The sequence below is a fragment of the Aotus nancymaae genome, unplaced genomic scaffold, assembly GCF_030222135.1.
Source record: "Aotus nancymaae isolate 86718 unplaced genomic scaffold, 86718_ANA_hifiasm-v0.15.2.pri h1tg000092l, whole genome shotgun sequence".
Taxonomy (NCBI): domain Eukaryota; kingdom Metazoa; phylum Chordata; class Mammalia; order Primates; family Aotidae; genus Aotus; species Aotus nancymaae.
This window is the reverse complement of record NW_026988507.1, coordinates 8,486,350-8,507,672: the sequence shown is the minus strand read 5'-3', so window position 1 is coordinate 8,507,672 and position 21,323 is coordinate 8,486,350. Positions and strand designations below refer to the sequence as shown.

Below are 21,323 nucleotides of genomic sequence, written 5' to 3'. Positions count from 1 at the left end.
ATTATGATTAAGTGTGGCTGCTAATAAAACAAAAACAGCAGTGGCCTTAGCAACATCAGAGTCTTTCTCTTTCCTACAAAACTCTGGAGATATGCAGTTCAGGCCTGGTAGGGGGATTCTACTTTGCAAAGATGTCAGTGAATCAAGTTTTTCCATCTCTCTGCTCTGTCATCTCTATAGTGTGGTTCAAAGTGAAATCTAAAAAAATGAGAAGTGAAAGATAAATGCCAGTTCTTTCCTAAGGAAGGAAGGAAGGTACACAATTCCCCATACACTTCCACTTATATCCCATTGGCCAGAATCTGGCTGTACAACCATGCACAAGTACAAAGGAGGCAGAGGAGTGTAGTATTTCCTAGGTGGCCATGGTGCCAGCTACACTAGCTTAGGATAGGAAAATATCAGGTATTGGAAGACATCCATATGTCTATCCATGATAAATAACTAGCACAGGAATGCATGTGATATGGTTTGACTGTGTCCCCATCCAAATCTCATCTTGAATGTAACTCCCACAATTCCCCTGTTTTTTTGTCTTTGTTTTTGTTTTTTACAAAAGAGAGATGTTTAATGGACTCACAGTTCCATGTAGTTGGGGAGGCCTCAAAAATTCCCCTGTCTTTTGGGAGGAACCTGGTGGAAAGTAATTGAATCATGGGGGCAGGTCTTTCCCATGCTGTTCTTATGATAGTGAATAAGTCTCATGAGATCTGATGGTTTTAAAAATGGGCGTTTCCCTGCACAAGCTCTCTCTCTTTGTCTGCTGCTATCCATTTAAGATGTAATTTGTTTCTCCTTGCCTTCCACCATGATCATGTGGCCTCCCCAGCCATGTGGAACTGTAAGTCTATTAAAGCTCTTTCTTTTGTAAATTGTCCAGTCTTGGGTATGTCTTTATAAGCAGTGTGAAAATGAACTAATACAGTAAACTGGTACCAGTAGAGGAGGGTATTGCTTAGAAGATACCCAAAAATGTGGAAGCAACTTTGGAACTGGGTAATAGGCAGAGGTTGGAACAGTTTAGAGGGCTCAGAAGAAGACAGGAAAATGTGGGAAAGTTTGGAACTTTCTAGAGATTTGTTGAATGGCTTTGATCAAAAGCCTGATAGCAATATGAACAATAAGGTCCAGACTGAGGTGGTCTCAGATGGAGATGAGGAACTTGTTGGGAACTGAAGCAAAGGTGACTCTTGCCATGTTTTAGCAAAGAAACTGGTGGCATTTTGCCCCTGCCCTAGAGATTTGTGGAACTTTAAACTTTAGAGATATGATTTCTGGCAGAACAAATTTCTACGCAGCAAAGCATTCAGGACGTGACATGGGTGCTGTTAGAGGCATTCAGTTTTATAAGGGAAACAGCATAAAACTGGAAAATTTGCAGCCTGACAATGCAATAGAAAAGAAAATCGTATTTTCTGAGGAGAAATTCCAGCTAGCTGCAGAATTTGCATAAATAACAAGGAGCCAAATGTTAATCACCAAAACAATGAGGAAAATGTCTCCAGGACATGTCAGAGACCTTTGTGGCAGCCCCTGCCATCACAGGCCCTGAGGTTTAGAAAGAAAAAATGGTTTTGTGGGCCTGGCCCACAGTCCCTCTGCTGTGTGCAGCCTAGCAGTTGCATCCCAGCTGCTCCAACCATGACTAAAAGGGGCCAACATACAGCTCAGCCTGTTGCTTCAGAGGGTGGAAGCCCCAAGTCTTTGCGGCTTTCACGTGGTGTTGAGCCTGCAGGTGCACAGAAGAATTGAAGTTTGGGAACCTCCACCTATATTTTACACGATGTATGGAAACACCTGGATGCCCAGGCAGAAGATTCCTGAAGAGGCAGTGCCCTCATGGAGAACCTCTGCTGGGGCAGTGCATAAGGGAAATGTGGGGCTGGAGCCCCCACACAGAGTCCCTATTGAGGCACCACCTAGTGGAGCTGCAAGAAAAGGGCCATCATCCTCCAGAACCCAGAACTGTAGATGCACTGACAGCTTGCACCATGCACCTGGAAAAGCTGCAGACACTAAACGCCAGCCTGTGAAAGCAGCCAGGATAGGGACTATACCTTTCAAAGCCACCAGGGCAGAGCTGGCCAAGGCCATGGGAGCCCACGTCTTGCATCAGCGTGACCTGGATGTAAGACATGGAGATCATTTTGGAGCTTTAAGATTTGACTGCTCTGCTGGATTTTAGACTTGCATGGGGCCTGTAGCCCCTTTGTTTTGGCCAATTACTCCCATTTGAAATGGCTGTATTTACCCAATGCATGTACCCTCATTGTGTCTAAGAAGTAACTAACTTGCTTTTGATTTTACAGGCTCATAACCAGAATATACTTGCCTTGTCTCAGATGAGACTTTGGACTGTAGACTTTTGAGTTAATGCTGAAATGAGTTAAAAATTTGGGGGACTAGGGCTGGGTGCGGTGGCTCACACCTGTAATCCCAGCACTTTGGGAGGCTGAGGCGGGTGGATCACGAGGTCAAGAGATCGAGACCATCCTGGTCAACATGGTGAAACCCCGTCTCTACTAAAAATACAAAAAAAAAATTAGCTGGGCATGGTGGTGTGTGCCTGTAATCCCAGCTACTCAGGAGGCTGAGGCAGGAGAATTGCCTGAATCCAGGAGGCAGAGGTTGCGGTGAGCCGGGATTGTGCCATTGCACTCCAGCCTGGGTAACAAGAGCAAAACTCCGTCTCAAAAAAATATATATATATTTGGGGGACTATTAGGAAGATATAATTGGTTTTGAAATGTAAAAAAGATGTGAGATTTTGGAGGGGCCAGGAGTAGAAATGATATGTTTTGGCTGTGTCCCCACCCAAGTCTCATCTTGAATTGTAACTCCCACAATTCCCACATGTCATGGGAGGAACCTGGTGTGGGGTGGGTGAGTGGGGGGAGGCTGGATTGAATCATAGGAGTGGGTCTTTATCATGCTGTTCACATGATAGTGAGTAAGTTTACAATATCTGATGGTTTTACAATTGGGAGTTTCCCTACACAAGCTCTCTTTGCCTGCCACCAACCATGTAAGACGTGACTTGCTCCTCCTTGCCCTACACGATGATTATGAGACCTCCCAGCCATGTGAAACTGTAAGCCCATTAAACCTCTTTTTCTTCCCAGTCTCAGGTATGTCTTTATTAGCAGCATGAAAACAGACTAACATAGCATATATATAGTTTACACATAAATAAATACAGAGAAATTTATTTATGTAGAAAATCATTCTTAAGCCTAATGGGTATATTACTTTGGGTTCCCTGGAACCAGGGCCTGAGATGGGGATTTTTGTTCAAGTGACTTACTGAGAGAGATTCCTCTCAGAAGAAGGAATGTGAAAAGCTGCATGGAGCATAAAGAAAAAGCCAAGCAAGAATATGGGTCAACTGGAGGCTAGCAAGAGTGTGATCCCTCAGGAGCAACTGGAAAGATTCCACCAGAATTGCTTCCACCTTAAGTAAAAGCGCAGGTGTTTTGTATACCTGATGGATCTGTTGTTGGACAAAAAATAGGGGATGGTAATCTCTGAGGCCTGCCAGTTCCTATTTGGCCCAAAGTGCTTCTCTAGAGAGAGGCAGTGTGAGCTGTTTGCAGCAGACACTCACAAGCTGGGGGTGCCTACTGGTTTCATTGGTTTTCCATGACCCCATCAGCTGATGATCTTCCTTTAATCAAATACATAATACTGTGTATTGCCTTACTCATTTGCTTTGTTTATTAATTTCATCATTCACTCATTAATTCATTAAGAAACTGCTATGAGCTAGGTGCTAAGAATATAAGAATTGTCTAAACTGGCTAAGCATTCATTATTCACAGCCTCCTCTTACACAGGGACAAAGCTGCAGGTGCTCTATCGGTTGGCCCTGGTGTTGAATGTCAGTCCTCTGGAGAACATTTTGCACCTCTATTACCTGCTCACTTCATCTCATTTGAAATTCTTGGTCATAAACTACTGTTTTCCCCCTCTCTACCAACAATCAAGAAAAGGTGAGCAATACAGCATGCTGGCTGGATGTTGTGCCTGTGCCTTAAAGCCTAACATATCTGTGTTTGAATCATGGCTTTGTGATTCAGATTCATCTGTAAAGTGAGATTAATAAAATATGAGGTTATTTGTGTAGAGAACTAAATTAAATTATTTATCTCCTTTATAAAATATATATGTTATACTATATAATATAGATTATATATATATTGTTATACATATACAATATTTATGTATATATAATACATTTATTGTTATACATATATATGTATATATATAATACATTTATTGTTATACATATATAATATATATGTATATATATTATATACTTTTTAGACTGGCTTTCACTCTGCTGCCCAGGCTGGAGTGCAGTGGCATGATCATGGCTCGCTGAAGCCTCAAACTCTTGGGCTCAAGTGACCCTTTGGCCTCAGCCTCCTGAGTAGCTGGGATTACAAGTGCATGTAACCACACTCTGCTATTTTTTTTCCTAGAGACCAGGTCCCACTATGTTGTCCAGGCTGGTCTTGAACTCTTACCCTCAAATGATCCTCTTCCCTTGGCCTCCCAAAGTGCTGGGATTACAGGCTTGAGCCACTACATGCAGCTGATATTATGGAATGCTTATACAAGCATTTTTCGCAATTTAACCACCGAAAGATTACTCAACTCCATCTACTTTTCCATCATCAGTGCCATTACAGGAGTCAAACTACTAATCCTTGCCTTAACCACTACAATAGTTCTTAACTCCTTCCTTTAATGCATTTTTTCTTTTTTTTGCACATAACACAGGTTAAGTCACTGCCCACAAACAGTTTTTCAGTGGCTTCTCATTGCACTGAAGATAATAACACATGCTGTTGCTTGGTCTGCAGACTTCACATGATCTGTCCTGTGTCTCCATCTGTCTCTTTCCTACCCTCATTATGCTTCTGCTACACTGGCTTCTTTCTCCTTCTCTTTGAACACACCAATCTCTTTGCTGCTTTGGGGCTTCCACACATGCACCCCTGTTCCTTTTCTCTATGGAACCTCCCATGCCTCACCTACTGTGGATTAATTTCTTTCCAACCTTCAGGTACCAGTTTAAGTATTACTTGTCAACAATGCCTTCCTTCACTCAAAATCCAAGTCAGGTTCTCCTCATTATTACCTCTCATGTTCTTTCCCTTCCTGGCCCTCATCACAATTCATCATTATCCTTATGCATATGTGTTAGCTTAATGTCTGCACCCCGTGCTCCCCCTAGATGGCAAAGATTGTAAATGTTTCTTTGCTTCATTCTCATAGTCAGTGTCCACCACTGTGCTTGGCAGGAAGTGCCTGCCTAAAAGATGGTTGCTGGATAGCTACACAGCTGACAATTATTAATTTTTGGGCTCTTGCTCTTTGCCAGACACCATTCTAAGCTTTACATTCTCATTTAATGCTCAAATTCCACTAAGTAATTACTAGTGTTAGCCTTATTTTATGGATTAGGACGCGAAGGAAAAGACATTAAGTTTCAAACCGAGTTGACAGCTCATTCATTAAATGTTCATCCAGGCCAGACATGGTGGCTCGTGCCTGTAATCCCAGCACTTTGGGAGGCCAAGGTAGGCAGATCACCTGAGGTCAGGAGTTCGAGACCAGCCTGGCCAACACAGTGAAACCCCGTCTGTACTAAAAATACAAAAATTAGACAGGCATAGTGGTGGGTACTTGTAATTCCAGCTACTCGGGAGGCTGAGGTAGGAGAATCATTTGCACCTGGGAGGCGGAGGTTGCAATGAGCTGAGATTGTGCCATTGTACTCCAGCCTGGGCAACAAGAGCAAAATTCCATCTCAAAAAAAAAGGAAAGCAAAGGGAAAGGGGAAGGGAAAGGGAAAACGAAAAGAAAGGAAAGGGCAAGGAAAGAGGAAGGAAGGAAGGAAAAAGGAAAGAAAAGAGAGAAAGAAAGAAAAGTTCATCCATATTTTTTAACATCTACTATTTCAGGCACTTGGGTTGTATCAATGGACCAAGCAGACAAAAACCCCTACCCTCACGAATCTTATTCTCTTGCACATGATAAAGGATAAAGCTTAAACTTGCACCCAGCAGTGAAACTCTGGAGCATAAGGCTTTATTTCTACTCCACACCCCGGCCCTCAAACAGAATGAACATTGTGTAGAGACTTAATGGACATTTCATTTTGAAAACTACACTTACCTAACTTCCGGTTATTCATTCATACCACTTTTGATTTGTCTGTTATTAAGTTTCTCCTAAGTTCTCAAGGAAAAATGAAATGCAAAACAAATCATAATCTCCCTTAGAACTTTATTCCTCTTTAAATTCTCAGCACCTGACACCTGCTAAGCACACAGTGACAACAAAGTGCACATTTATTTTGAACAAACAAATGAGATCCAATTAATGGTTCTCTCCTATGTGCATTACCACTTGGCTGTTAGTGTGCAAAGCCTCTCTTATTCTTTGCTTTGATTTTTTTTAGGCAACAGACTCAGGACTTAACTCACTAAGGCTATGTCTTATCAAGCACATGAATATTTAGAGTGAAAATTGGTGAGGTTTTCACCCCTGCAGGGAAGGCAAGAGCATTGTAGAGAGAGAGGCTTAGGGAGAGGACAGATGCCTTGATCTGCAGTTGTATTTGGCAACAGGAAGGAGGCACTGGCAGTGGGGAGTGGAAAGAATTGGAAAACAAGAAAGAGGGACAGAAAGAAAAGAGGGAGAAGGATACAAAACATAAAGGCAGTAGTGAGACCGAACACTTTTAATACTATGCAGTAATTTTTTATAAAAGAAAAAATTGATTGAGAATATACTCTTCCTCTCTCTGTCTTTTCTTTTGATCTTTTTACATTAATAGACATAATTATTTAGATGTAATTTCTTGCTGGTTCAATGTTTAATTTCTACACCTAATAAAGTATTACCATTTGAATAAATAATATTTAATATTTATTAACCAATACTCAAGCATAAGCCATTCATTTACTTAATACAATGTTTTTTTCATAATATGAAGAAATCTGTCATTTAAAAGAGCCTCACAACTTGACCATATTCTCATCATATGCAATATGCCTGCTTATTATTTTATTGTAAAAAAGTGTCCTGGCAAATTTCTCAGATAGCTTAAACCATAGGAAAGAGGGAAGGTGAAAAGAAGTGATCTTGCATTCTTGAAATTCCTTCAGGCCACATCATTTCATCATCCTCATATACAGAGGTTTAACCTGCATGATAGAGTTTCATAAAACATAAAAAGTAATAAGAAACCAGCACTTTCACTCTTTCCTGATATTTTCCTCATGGTGCAACATGTGAAATGAGCTCATGTGTTATCAACTCCTAGAAAAATGGAAGAGAACTGTGCACTGATAAAACATCATTCCTTCTGTTATGAATTTTGCCACCTGATCTTAAACATTAATTGGCATATAGCATGAATGCTGTAAATACATATTGGTGACTGTTGATTAAAAGCAAGGTTCTGGAATACTATTGTTATCTTCATAATTCTAAAGCAGAGTTTTGGAACACCGTTCTAATGAATCCTTCACCCTTGGTCACACATTCAGGTAATATCTACTTCTGCCTTTAGACACTAAAAATAATGATAGCACCAAGATCTATAATTAGGGCTACAAATATTAGAAAACAAAAATGGGAGATTCACTTTTTCCTGCTGCACACCCTTCCCTGTTCTCTAGTGAACAACAGAGAACCAGGGAGATAATCAAATACAGGAGAATCTCATATCACAATAATTGCAATTATTTAGCAGCCACCAGAACCCACAAAGGCCATTCTTTTAAAATATAACCCTTAAATTCAACCCTTTCTTGAAAACAAAAAACCTTCCAATAAAAAGAAGCAGGGCAGTTCTGGTTTTTCCATATTACCATACTTTCTAAGAAGCCACAACAGAAGTACCTAGCTTTGATAAGATGGCAATAAATGCATGTAACAACGTTCCGCAAGGGGAGGTCAAGTCCTTTTTCCTGAACAAAAGGCCTTCAAAACTAGGAATGAAGCTGTAGCCTTAAATATTTCAGAATAAAACCTGTAACCTTCACAGGGACTTTTATTCCAGCTGTGTTCACATTCATTATAATGACTCTGGAGAACAGAACTGACTCATTTTAGATGATGACTACATAACTATTCATTTATACTTAATGAGTTTATTCCACCAGGTATATGATGATCTCTAAACAAACAGTGTCATCGAATCACACATGTCAATAAACTTGAGCACTAAACTGATTCCACCTAGCAAAGGTAATGATAAACTAGAAGGAAAAAGAGTTGTGTCTAATTAATGAAAATGCCCTTTGTATTTTCTAATGGTTGAAACATTAACTTGAAAATGGCTTTCCCTGCAATAATTTACAGACTAGCACTCTTTAATGAGAAAACAATTCAAATTTATGTGCAATTGAACTATAATTATTTGATTAACATTATTAAATTCTTGTTGATTCTACAGTCTAGATGAAGTGTGTCTTTTTTTTTTATAAGTTTCATACGTTGCAGTTTTGTTTTTCGACCTCAGGATTCAATTGATCCTGAAAATGTCCTTAGGAGCCTCCTTTTGAGCCTGATGAATAAAACCTAGGTGACTGGGATTCATTTCACTTGTCTCTTTTCATAACGATAATTTTATTTTTATGTTCAAGAAGCACCGGAATAAATCTAGTAGAATTCACAGATTCTCTGCTGATTTGTGTGTAATTGAAATGTAAGTGAAATGATTTCACTCCCTTCAATGAAATGAAATCCTTATCTATATGTTTGGGTTTAACTAGGTAGTACTGACAACTCAAAGTATTCTCATAGAGCATGAAAGACTTACATTAAAAAGGACTGGGACCAGTGGCTCAGGCCTGTAATCCCAGTAGTTTGGGAGGCCATAGCAGGTAGATCACCTGAGGTCGGGACTCCCAGACCAGCCTGGCCAACATGGTGAAACTCTGTCTCTACTGAAAATACAAACATTAGCCAGGCGTGATAGTGAGGGACCCTGTTAAGGAAAACCAAGTCCACAAGGGGCGTGATTTCAAAGGCAGGAACTTCCCAGAGCCATGCCTCCATCAGGGAACCTAGAGTTCTTTGACATTCCTGGCATGCGGACTAGGTATAAATTCCAGGTGAGCTCCTTTGTTTAAAAAGCCCAGGAAAAGCTCTGGGAGGAGGGAGTTCTAGTAGCAGACCCAGCAGCCAATTTAGTATCAGAGTCAAAGATCAACCACTCCAGAGGAAGTTTGAAAGAACTCCTCTCATTGGACAAGAACATGAATGGGACAGGAATAACTCCAGGGTTAAATGCCCCCTGCCACTTACCTGTGCAGATTCCTCCCTTGGATCCCCTCCCATGGCAGTGTGGGAGCGCTCTCGCGCTCTGCCTATTAAATTACTGTGCAAAACTCTTTGAGTCCACAATATTCATTCGAGCCGTAAGCTCACCACACCTCCAGGGCCCCTTTCCCCATTACTGGGGCAAAGAGAGGCCAAGAACCTGGGTACATCCCATCCAGGAGGGAGCTGAGCTCCTTCGTCCAGTGACCCGGTTACAATAGCACATGCCTGTAATCCCAGCTACTAGGGAGGCGGAGGCAGGAGAATTGCTTGAACCCAGGGGGCAGAGGTTGCAGTGAGCCAAGACTGCACCACAGCACTCCGGCCTGGGTGACAGAGCAAGACTCTGTCTAAAAAAATACAAGAAAGAAAGACTTATATTAAAAAGAAAAACAAGAGAGAAAGGTATAAAGACAAACATCCCAAATCAATAAACTGAACTTACACATCAAGAAACTAAGAAAAAAGGAGCAAATAAACCCAAAGCCAGCAGAAGAAAAAAAATAATCAAGGGAGAAGCTAAAAATAATAAAAACTAAAGTCAAAAGGTAGTTCTTTGTAAAGGTTAATAAAATTTATAAATCTCTATCTGGAGTGGCAAAGACAAGAAGAGAAAATACATAAGTTACCAGTATCAGGAATTAAATAGGATATATATTTACAGATATAAATACTACACTATTAAAAGGATAATTTAAAAATATGAATCATTTTATGCCCATAAATTCAATAACCTAAATAAAATGGACAAACTCTTTGAAAGACACAAACTGTTAAAACTCACTCAAGAAGAATTAGACAAGTTGAATACTCCCAAATCAATTCATAAATTGATTTGTAGTTAAAAACCCTCCAACAAAGAAAACTCCAGGCCCAGATTGTTTCATTAGAAAACTCTATCAAACATGTAAAGAGAAATTAATACAAACTTGACACAATCTTTCCCAGAAAATAAAGAAGAAAATACTTCTCACTCATCTTGTGAGGCCAGGATTACCTTTGTAATAAAACCAGACTAAGACAATACAAGAAAAGAAAACTACAGACTAATATCCCTCAGAAAAATAGGTGTAAAAATCTTTTTAAAGAATGTTTAAAAACTGAATTCACCAACAGATAAAAATATAATATTTTATAACAATGTGGGTTTATTTTAGAACACAAGGCTTGTTCAACATTCAATGGTCAATGTAATTCAGAATATTAACATTAAAGAAGAAAAGTTACATGATTATCTCAATATATGCAATAAAAACATTTTATAAAAAAATGCAGCATTCATTAAGGATTTTTTAAAGAAAGAAAAGAACTCTTAGCAAACTCAAAATAGCAATAAGCTTCCTTATCCTGATAAACAGTATCTGCATGAAATCTATATCTGACATTATACTAAATGGTGAAAACTGAAACGCCTTCTCTCTAAGATTGGGACAAAGCAAGGATGTTTATTCTTATAAATTCTATTCAATACCATACTGGAAGTTCTAGCCAGCACATTAAGACAAGAAAAAAATTAAAATATATATTGAAAAGAAAAAAAATAAAATTCTCTCAATTGCAGATGGCATGAATAATCTATAAAAGTCTCCTAGAATTAGTAAGTGACTTTAGCAAGGTTATAGAACACAGCTCAATATAAAAAAAAAATCAAGTGTATTTCTGTATACTGTATAGCAATAAACAACTGAAAATCAAATTTATGAGACAGTACCCTTAGCAACAAAAAATGAAATTCATAGGCATAAATCTAACAAATCTGTTGAAAACTACAAAACATTGATGAAATAAATGGAAATATGTACTGTGTTTGTTTATGAATTGGAAAGGTCAATAATCTTAAAATGTCAATTTTCTCCTAACTGTCCTATAAATTCAATGCAATCCCATTCAAACCCCCAGCAGATTTTGTTGTAGTTATATTGATAAGTTATTTCTAAAATTTTTCTTAAAATGCAAAGAACCCAAAATGGGCAAAACAACTTTGAAAGTGGGAGGACTCACAATACCTAATTTCAAGACTAATTATAAAGCTATAGTAATCACAATAGCATGGTGTTGATGAAAAGATATAGACATACATAGATCAACAGAAAGAATAGAGTCTAGAAATATGTCCACACAGATATGGTCATTGATTTTTGACAAATATGCAAAGGCAACTCAATGGATAAAAGAATAGTCTTTTAAACAAGTGATGCCAGAACATATGCAAAAAAGAAATCTCAACCTACACTTCACGTCTCACACAATAAGTAATTTCAAATAGATCACAGACCTAAATGTAAAATGCAAAACTTCAGACCTAAATGTAAAATGCAAAACTTCAGACCTTCAAAAAAGAAAATTTAGGTAAAAATCTTTATTATCATGAGTTGAGCTAAGAGTTTTAAGTATGACTTAAAATCATGATCCATAAAACACAAAAATTCATAAATTAGTCATCAGCAAACTTAAAACTTGGCTTGTCTTAGTTCACTTGGACAGCTATAACAAAATAATATAAACTTGGCAGATTTTAAACAATAGAAATTTATTTCTCACAGTTCTGGTGGCTGTGTTTACATAGCAAAAGGGTCAAGGAAGCTCTCTGGGGTCTCTTTCACAAGATTACTAATCCCATTCATGAGGAATTAGTGGCTCGATCACCTCCCAAAGGAGCCACCTCCTAACATCATGACATTGGTGACTAGGTTTCAACATGAATTTAGGGAGATGTAGCAGGCTCTGAGAAAGACACTATTGTGGGAATAAAAAGACAAGCTTCGGACTGAGAAAATTTTGCAATTCACACATCTGAATTGCATCTAATAAATTGCATCTAATAAATAAAAGATTTATTAGCCAAATATATAAAGAACTCTTAAAACTCAAAGATGAGAAAGTAAATAATCCAATTTTTAAAGATGGACATTTTTGAGCAGATATGTCACCAAAGAAGAAAAAGGAATGACGGTTTAGCACATGAAAAGATGATCAACATAATTAGGCATTAGAAAAAAGCAAATGAAAGTCACCATAAAATAGATGCTACTACACAACTATTTGAATGGTTAACGGAAGCAGAACAGACAATTCCAAATGCTGACAAGAATGTAAAGCAATTGGAACTCTCATACACTGCTGGTGGAAATGTAAGATGGTATGGTCACTACGCAATTTGATGGTATCTTGTAAAATTAAACATTCACTGCCATACGGCCCAGAAATTCCGCTCCCAGGTATTTATACCAGAGAAAAAACAACTATGTTCACACAAAAACCTGTATGCAAATGTTTATAACAGCTTTATTTACAATCATTTAAAACTGAAAACAACTCAGAAATCTTTCAACTGGTGAATGGGTAAAGAAAACACTCAGCAATAATAAGGAATGAAATAACATTACACACAATGATGTGGAGAAATCTCCAATGCCATATGCACAGTGCGAGAAGACAGACTCACAAGGCAGCCTATTGCAGGTTTCCATTCTGAAAAGACACTGGGGTCTGTTGGGGGGAGTGGGGGGGACAGCGGGGGGTGGGGGGTTGGGGAGAAAGAGCGTGGGGAGAAATGCCACATACAGGTGAAGGGGAGGAAGGCAGCAAATCACACTGCCACGTGTGCACCTATGCAACAATCTTGCATGTTTTTCACATGTACCCCAAAACCTAAAATGCAATTAAAAAAAAAAAGAATAAATTACTGATAATGGAACCTGAAATTATTGACACAGTGGGTTTGGGGAATGTACTGCTTAAAAAAGAAAATTTATTATTCTTAGGTGAATGTATCGCTACCTATAGATATAAAGCTGGCATATAAGACAACTCAAGCCCATTTTCTTCTATATAGGCAATTTGTTTAATAAACTTATTTAATTTTTAATCTTTAAAAAAAAAGAAAAGGCAAAACAATACAGACTGGCAACCACTCAGTTTTTGCCAGAGGTGAGGAGTAGGGACAGATGTTGACTGTAGAGGGACACCATGAGAAAATCTGGGGCGGTGGGATTGTGATAATGGCTACATGACTACACAACATCAAAACTCATAGAACAGTACACCAAGAAGAACAAACTTTACTGTGTGCAAATGAAAAACAAAACAAATCCGTAGAGATTTAGATTGGCTGGATTTCACTTTCACCTTATACTTCCATTTACACTATTTTGCCCCTAAATAACAATTCCTCACTAATCAGTCCATCGCTGTCAGTGGTACCACGTTGCCTCCAATCTTTGATTATCATTATCTCCCTACCTTTGACTTTTTTTTTCTTACATTCTCCTCAGCACCACGTTATTTCCGCTGGGTCATCACATTCTGCTAGTTCTTACTACGTAATATCTTTCATGTTCCCCTTCTTTTTCTCATTAGTTGAACCATTCTCCTCCCTTTCCACCAATCTATAACTGCATCCCACTAGCTAGTTTGCTTGCCTAAAGGAATATTTTGTTTTCTTTTTGTAAATTGTCTTTAAATTGTTTTCTTTTCTCTGATGGGAAACATTCAGTGGTTTTCCATTTTCTAACATATATCTTCAATGTTACCAAATTAAAAGACCATTCTATATAATCTTTTCTGTATTCATGCCTTAAAAATATTTCTTCATTCCAGATAAACTACTAATTCTAATTTTAAAATGCCTGTTTATTGATGTTTGTTATATGCTAGGCAGAGTGCTAAGTTATCTCTTATTATTTTTATCTAATCCTGACAGCAATCCTATGAGGTGGACTTATCCCCACTTTACAAATGAGAAAACTGAGACCCAAAGAAGTAATGAAGTTTCATAAGATAAAACATCAAGTAAAAGGCTAAACTGGAATGCAATTTCAGTCTCTCTGACTCCAGATCCTGCACTCTTAACCTCTAAATTCTTTAAAGTCCTTCAAATTTACTTCATTTGATCCTCAACAACATCCCTTCTTCTCAAATCATGTATTCTCCTTAAAGATTATCTTCTTCCCAGCAAATCTTTGCCAAATTCTTCAAGAAGCCTTTTTTGACTACCTCACCCCACCATTTAATTATCCTCAGCAGCTGTTTTCTTGCCACAAATCATACATTGCTCCACAATTATTCTCCAAGATGCTTCAGATAAATATTCTGTATCTTCCCCCACCCCACAGTCCTATTCATTCATTCACAAGTGAAAGAAACACAGATTTAATGAGCACCTATTATATGCCCAGCAATTAGCAAGATGGATCACTACTTCAAGGAGCTCACAGCAAATTCCCTGAGAGCAAAAATTATCTTTCCTCTTTTTTTGCTTTTACCCCTTCCCCCAGTCTTCCCAGGCATCTATTATGCTGCATGCTATAAGCTTTCAGGATGGATGAGTGAATACGCTGGTTTGCCACAGTCACAAATACACAACATCTGAGAGTCAGGAAGGGCTATCACAGCCCTGTGAAATTTTATATTGAAAAACTGCTAATGATGCCATCAGGCCCAGTGTCCTTCAGGAAAGAAAATGAGCGCTTGAGGCAAACGTGGAAGCTGCAAACCATTTGTAATCAGAAAGCGAAGTATGCAACAAGGGAAGCGTGCCAAGCTCAAGGACTCAGTGGCTTTAATGAAGGGCTGGTATTACCAGTGGAAATCTAACTTGCCTACCAGCTGGGTGATCTCATCTTCACAATGAGCTTCACTGGCTGATAACCACAGGGTCCTGAGATATTAAGCAGACCCACAAATTACCTGCATAACATTCTGGCTAGATATTAGAAAGTTGAATTAATTGCCTGAAAATAAACGAACGGGTAGGGCCAAGAATTGCCTCATTAGTATTCAGCAACATTTCTGTCTTTTGAAGAAAAGGAGAGAAGGTGGGGGAGGAAGGCAAAACAATGGGAAATAGGGAGGGGAGGGAAACAGAGAAGAATGAGAGAAATAGTTATTTTACGAGTGTATTATGGATGCCCTGACTAATTACAAATACACTGGTCTGGCCCAATTCACTATGCCTAGGTAGACTACGCCTGTGCTTTCTGATAAAGCAGACACACTCAGAAGCCCAGCAATTGATACATGTACAAAATACAAACTGATTAACTATGTGGACACTTTCCCTTTATTTCCCAAATGAGAGTCAGCAGCATTCAGGTGTTTTTCTTTGGCAAGAAAGGGGAAACTGGAGCGAAACAGTGCCCAACAGGTGCACCACTCAAACATATTCATCAGTGGCTTTATTCCAGCAAGCGCTACAGCTAAAGCCTGCATCCTCCAGGCACGATTACACTTTCTCATACAGCACATTTAATTTCTTCAGTTAATAATTCTGTTCTGTCTTAAAAACCTCAGTTGCAAAGCTCTGTCATGTGATGCTTATGTGCAGAGACAGTTTCTCCAAAGCTTGCAGTTAGAGGATGCTGCTTCTTGGCAGTCCCTTGAAAAGAAGCCATGCAAGGCTCATGACATGAAGGGGATGTTTAGGACATGTGGTGGCCAAACAGTGTGTTATGGGCTGAATGTTTATATTCCCCCCAAATCCATGTGTTGAAATCCTAACCTTGAATAAGCTGGTATTAGGAGGCGGAGGCTTTGGGAAGTGATTAGGTCATGAGGGGGGGCCCTCATGAAGTGTATTAGTGCCCTTATAAGAAGATACAGGGCAAGAATGTGTTCCTTCTCTCTGCTCTCTACCACATGAGAACACAATGAGAAAAGCCATCTGCAAACCAGCGGGTGGGCCCTCGCCAGAAGCAGATCTGCCAACACCTTGATTCTGGACTTCGGGCCTCCAGACTGTGAGAAACAAGTGTTTGTTACTTAAGCCACCCAAACTACATTATTCTGTTACAGTAACCCAAACTGCCTAAGACACTTGCCACTGAGAATGGCAAACAGCTCCCACAAAGAGTCACCAATAATTTATCATTTATTTCTTTCTGAAGACCTGTGGAAATTTCCGTTTGATCTTTTATTCCAAGTGCTTCCTAAAGTCAGTTTTCTTTATTTTCAGGGTAGCTGACATCCTTTCAACCTTTCAAAGCCCTTCTGCACTGATTTCATCTAAAACCTCTAAGATGTACCCCAAAGCCTAAAGGTAAAATGGGTACAAATTAGTTTCATTCATTTGTGCCCTGCTTACTTTTGTTGTGCTCTGACAGGGGTGGTCGGGGACCCTATCTTTCTTGTGATGTATGTGCTTTGAGTAACTTCCAGCTACAAGGCTTTTCTTCATTCTGAGTACTGAGAATATGCCTGTCCAGAAGACTTAGACCTGCCCAATTGAATTCCTTTGCATTTCAAGAAAGATTTCATCTAATTATTCTCACTGCAACTTTTTGTTACAGAATTAGACCCTATAGCACCATAAGATTATGAAAATAATTCCCATTGTTTTAATGTTTCCTTTAGGTTCCTTTGTCTTTCAAATATCAAGTTGGCTCTTATTTCGCTCATACTTTTTTACATCCCCAAAATACAGCCATATGCTGGTAGTAATCTTCAAAAGCAAAATGTTCCCTGTGACCCATGATTCATCTTGGGTAAGAATATCTGCTTTACTTTCTTGATATCCAGTAACACAAAAGTGAGTATGGCTTTTTAATCATAGATAGAGAAAACAGTTTCAACCTCACTTCAAGAAACAAAAATTTTAAAGCAAGAAATCAATCATTAACAAATATACATTGAGAATCGATTGTGGGCACTGATCTTTGCACTCTGGGGTATGTAATTACATAAAAGAGCTGGAAACCCAACTTGTGTCATAGATGCTTTCCTCTTTTGCACATCCAAAGAAATTGGGCCCAAATGATTATGCCAGTGATTCAGAAGCTGCCATGTGTTGTTGTTGTTGTTGTTATTTTTAAGAACCAATCTGTTCTGACTGTATGTATATTTCACTTGTCTCAAGTTCAACTTAAAAATTCTCATTTTAGGAGGAGTGTGTCAGCCCCAGGAGATAAACATATGCTTTCACGCTTGCCCTTGTTTTGTTTTTTAACTTTTTATTTCAGCCTTGCTGTACTCCTTTATTAGTTAGAATGCTTTGGGCTGTAAATTCAAGAAAATCCATCCCACATCAGCTTACACAAGTGTTTTGGGTTGACCTGTGTCCCCTCCCAAATTCATATATGGAAGTCCTAACCTAGTGCCTCAGATTTTGACTGTATTTAGAGATAGGGCCCTCACAGGAGTGACAAAGTTAAAGTGAGGCCATTAGGGTGGGCCCTAATTCAATATGATTGATGTCCTTAATAAAAGGGAAAGTTGGAGACAGACTTACCCACAGAGAGAATGCCCTGTAAGGATAAAGGCAAAGTACTGAAAAGGCATTTTCATGAATTAAAATACTATGACACAACCTCTGGGCAAAGCAATATAACCTTGTCAGTGACCATCATTTTTAAAAATAGAACTATTTAAAATACAATTTTAGAAGTAGAGAGCACCGAATGTAGAAGATTTAGGTACTCAACAAGCAGATGTTTTCTAAGTTTACCGAGGTAGTCAGTTACATTGTGGCCCATAATGAACCACACTTTCCAAGTTCACAGCTTTGAATAGCTTCCACTCCTTGAATCTGGGAGAAACTGAGGCTTGCTTTAACCAAGAGAACACAGCAGACATGTGGCTCAAATTCTGGGCCTAAGCCTTAAGAGGGCCTGGCACAGGCAGCCTCTGCTTTTGTAGTCTTAGGAGTCTTGAGCCACTTCACAAGATGTCCAGCCACTCTACTTAAGAGATCATTTGCCTGGACCACGTGGAGGGGCCATGTGGAGCAGGGGCCCTGAAATTACAGGAAGAGAGAGTCCCAGCTGTTCTACTGTCCTAGCTAAGCCCCACCCCAGATGGCTCACAACCGAATGCAGCCACAGGAATTAACACTGAAGGACGAGCTGAAGCACTTCTCAACTGAGCCTAGTATGGATTGCAGAATTGTCAGAAAATGGTAGCTATTTGTGACAATTCTGTGAAGGCACAAAGTACTAATAAAAATTTATTTATTATTATGTCCAACTATTTTATGTCATAGACGGAACCTAAGAAACAGAGAGGTTAGGTGACTTGTTCAGAGTTCCATAGCATCTTCCCATTCAACATACAACTTAGCCTCAATTTTCTAGTGTAAAAGGAGACAGGAGGAATGGAATAAAATGTGAGAGGAAAATAGAAAAGATCTGGAATAAGAAAGGCAATCATAAATCTTCTAAGAAACTGAGAACACTCATCAGAAAGTTGAGCATTCAGCCTTGGGGTAAATAGAGAGCTCTTGTTCTTTTATTGTATTGCCTTGTATAGATATTGTGTGTGTACTCATAGGACCAAGAAATCTGGGAACTCTTGAATACAGTGCATGACTAGTGAGGACTAAAAGTCATTTCTACTATCTACATGTCACTCTGATTACCTCATTTCACACTCTGTGTTTCTAAGATTTTCTTTAAGTCTTAAAGGAGCTGATGAGCTTACAGTCAATTGACAGCAGCAGGCTCCCAACTGACTCCCAACCTGCTTGCAAAAAAAGATGACACTTCGGGATTCTAAAGTGGATTTGTTTTCCCAGGTGAGACTTAAGATGTCAAATACAAAGATCTCTCAGGTCCTTTCCCATTGGCCCAGGAGCTAGTGCCTTCTGAGGCATTTTATAAATAAGTAAGTTACCCTATTCTCAAAAGGCTCTAGATGGAAACACTTTAATAAAGCAGACCTAATTTTTCAATCTCACCTTTTGTAACTGGGTATGAATGAGCTATTCTTCATGTTCTTGTAGCTTGACAGGAACAAGAAAGTGTACCAAATCATTAATTCTCTAATTTGCCCACATAACATAAAACCAGCTGGCTTTTAATATTTAATTAAATTAGTGAGCTCCCCAACTGAGTTCTAATATTCCAATTTCAATTTTCAGCACAAAGCTAATATAAAACCCAAAAGCACTGAGTGATATGGAAAGGGAAAATGTGACCTTGGTAGGATAATGTGAAGGCATCCACAGATGAAAAGTGTCCTTTTTTTTTTTCTTGAGCATCATAAGATTTCCAAAGTAACATTCTGACTAAACATACTGCATTCTCTTTTAAGTAGCATCATGTGGTAAAAGTGCATTTGGGAGCAGTTCTTTTTTTCATTAATTAACTCATTTTTCACCCATTCATTCCTCCTGCCTGTTGTGTACCAGATATTATACTAGGTGCTCAGGCATGAGAAAATAAAATGCATTATCCCTACCCTCATAGGAGCACATTGTCTCTGCTTACTAGGGACACTGTAAGCCAAGTGTGTATGTGAGATCTTGGACAAGCTTGACCTTTGAGCATTAGTCTACTGTCTAGAAAATGACTGTTAACAACTCTTAGCTCTCAGATCTTTGTGAGGATTAAATGAGACCTTGTCTTGCAAAAGAGCTTTGCACATTGCAGAGTGGTAACTGAATGATGAATGAAATTATGAAGTATTTTGTGCAGGCTTTTTCTGTTGTTTGTGTGCATTTGTGCTTATGGAAGGCAGTAGGGAAAAGATCCTGTCATGACTGCCTATTTTCTAATTGTTCCCTTCTCAGTCACGGGCAGCAAAAATGTGCTTAATTAAGTCCGGCCTCAAGAAATTCAATATTGAGTTTTTTATCTGCAATTCTCGTGAAGCATTTGCTGTCCTGAATATCAGATTCAGCATTCAGGGCCAGTTTGTTTTTTGTTTGTTTTCATTGGATTGGATTATGGCAAATTAAGGCAAAAGATTTACTGGGCTTATTTTCTTTCTTTTTAACACAGTTACAGAGCACCATGGTACAAAGCTGGCTGGTGCAAGTGATTGGTGAAGATATCTGAAAAATGCCCAGCGAGGAAGTAGAAAGGCAAGCTGTGAGTTTCACTGTATGGTGTGTCTGAATCCATGCGGCACTCACAGCACAGGCCTAGACTAACATTCAGGGTCAAGGTCAGCAAATATATATTGAATGTGTACCATGGGCCATGGTTAGGGCTTTTAGAGCCATAAGCAGATAGATTCATATAGTACCCAGACCTCTGCTTCTTTCCTGCTCTTTCATTTTGGATTATGGTATGACTATTGACAGTTTCCTCGACAAGAACATAAGAGGAATCCTTGACTTGTTCATGCTGCTACTCCCTCACTTTATGGATTAACTTCTCGTTTTATCTCAGAAACCACTTGACTTCTGTTCCCTCCTTTCTATTCTACTGCCACTATCTCAGGCTTGGCCTTCATTATGTCAACAATATTCTACAAACCAGCCTACTTACAATGTAATGCTAATAGGATAATGTACAATGCCTTAGAATAGAATTCAGCAGTTAGTATTGAATCTCCAACGTGTCTTTCTCATTTCTCTCCTACCAACCACAACCCCCGACTCCAGGTACCAAATTGTAAAGCTGGTTCAAAGCTGTGTCTTTGCTGGTGGGGATGCCTCTGCTTGGAATGCCACTTCCACTGCCACTCATTCAACCCAGCAAACCCCCACTTATCTTCCAAGGAAAATTCAAGTGCTGCTATTTCTCTGTGGTTTTTCATGAACCTCCAAGGCAGGATTAATTGTTCCTGTCACTTTGTCCCTGTGTCTACAAGCACACAAAAGAAATTTTAAATTTATGCATCAATCTTTTCAACTGAAAGGTGAGATATGGAAGAATAGGAATGCTCTCTTGAAAAATACCTTTATCTTCAATGTCTAGAAATATGGCCTATTGCCTAGCCATGAAGATGCTCCACACATTCTTAAACTGAATTTTTAAATTGCTTATCTTTTAAAAGTATTGTCAGGTAGCCACAGGCATGCCTTGCATGTGCCATTTCTAAACCATTCAGTATTATGATTTATTTTTAAATAACATTTGTTATTTTTCTGATTATAATAATAAAGTTAACTCATTGTAAAGTCTGGAAAATATAGAAAAAAATAAAAATAAAAATCACACATTAGACCCACAATCAAAGATAGCTAACACTAGTAAGTTGATGAATTCCCTTTCAGTATACTTATGATGCATATAATATTTATGCTGATTTTATAACACCTT

The 21,323-nt window shown here is 38.8% G+C and overlaps 1 long non-coding RNA gene across 2 annotated transcripts in view; it reads right to left on the bottom strand.

Annotated features, from left to right (window-relative positions):
• Positions 1–21,323, bottom strand: part of LOC135271812 (uncharacterized) — a 235,845-nt gene that overhangs the window by 61,256 nt on the left and 153,266 nt on the right. The gene's annotated exons all lie outside the window — the stretch shown is intronic.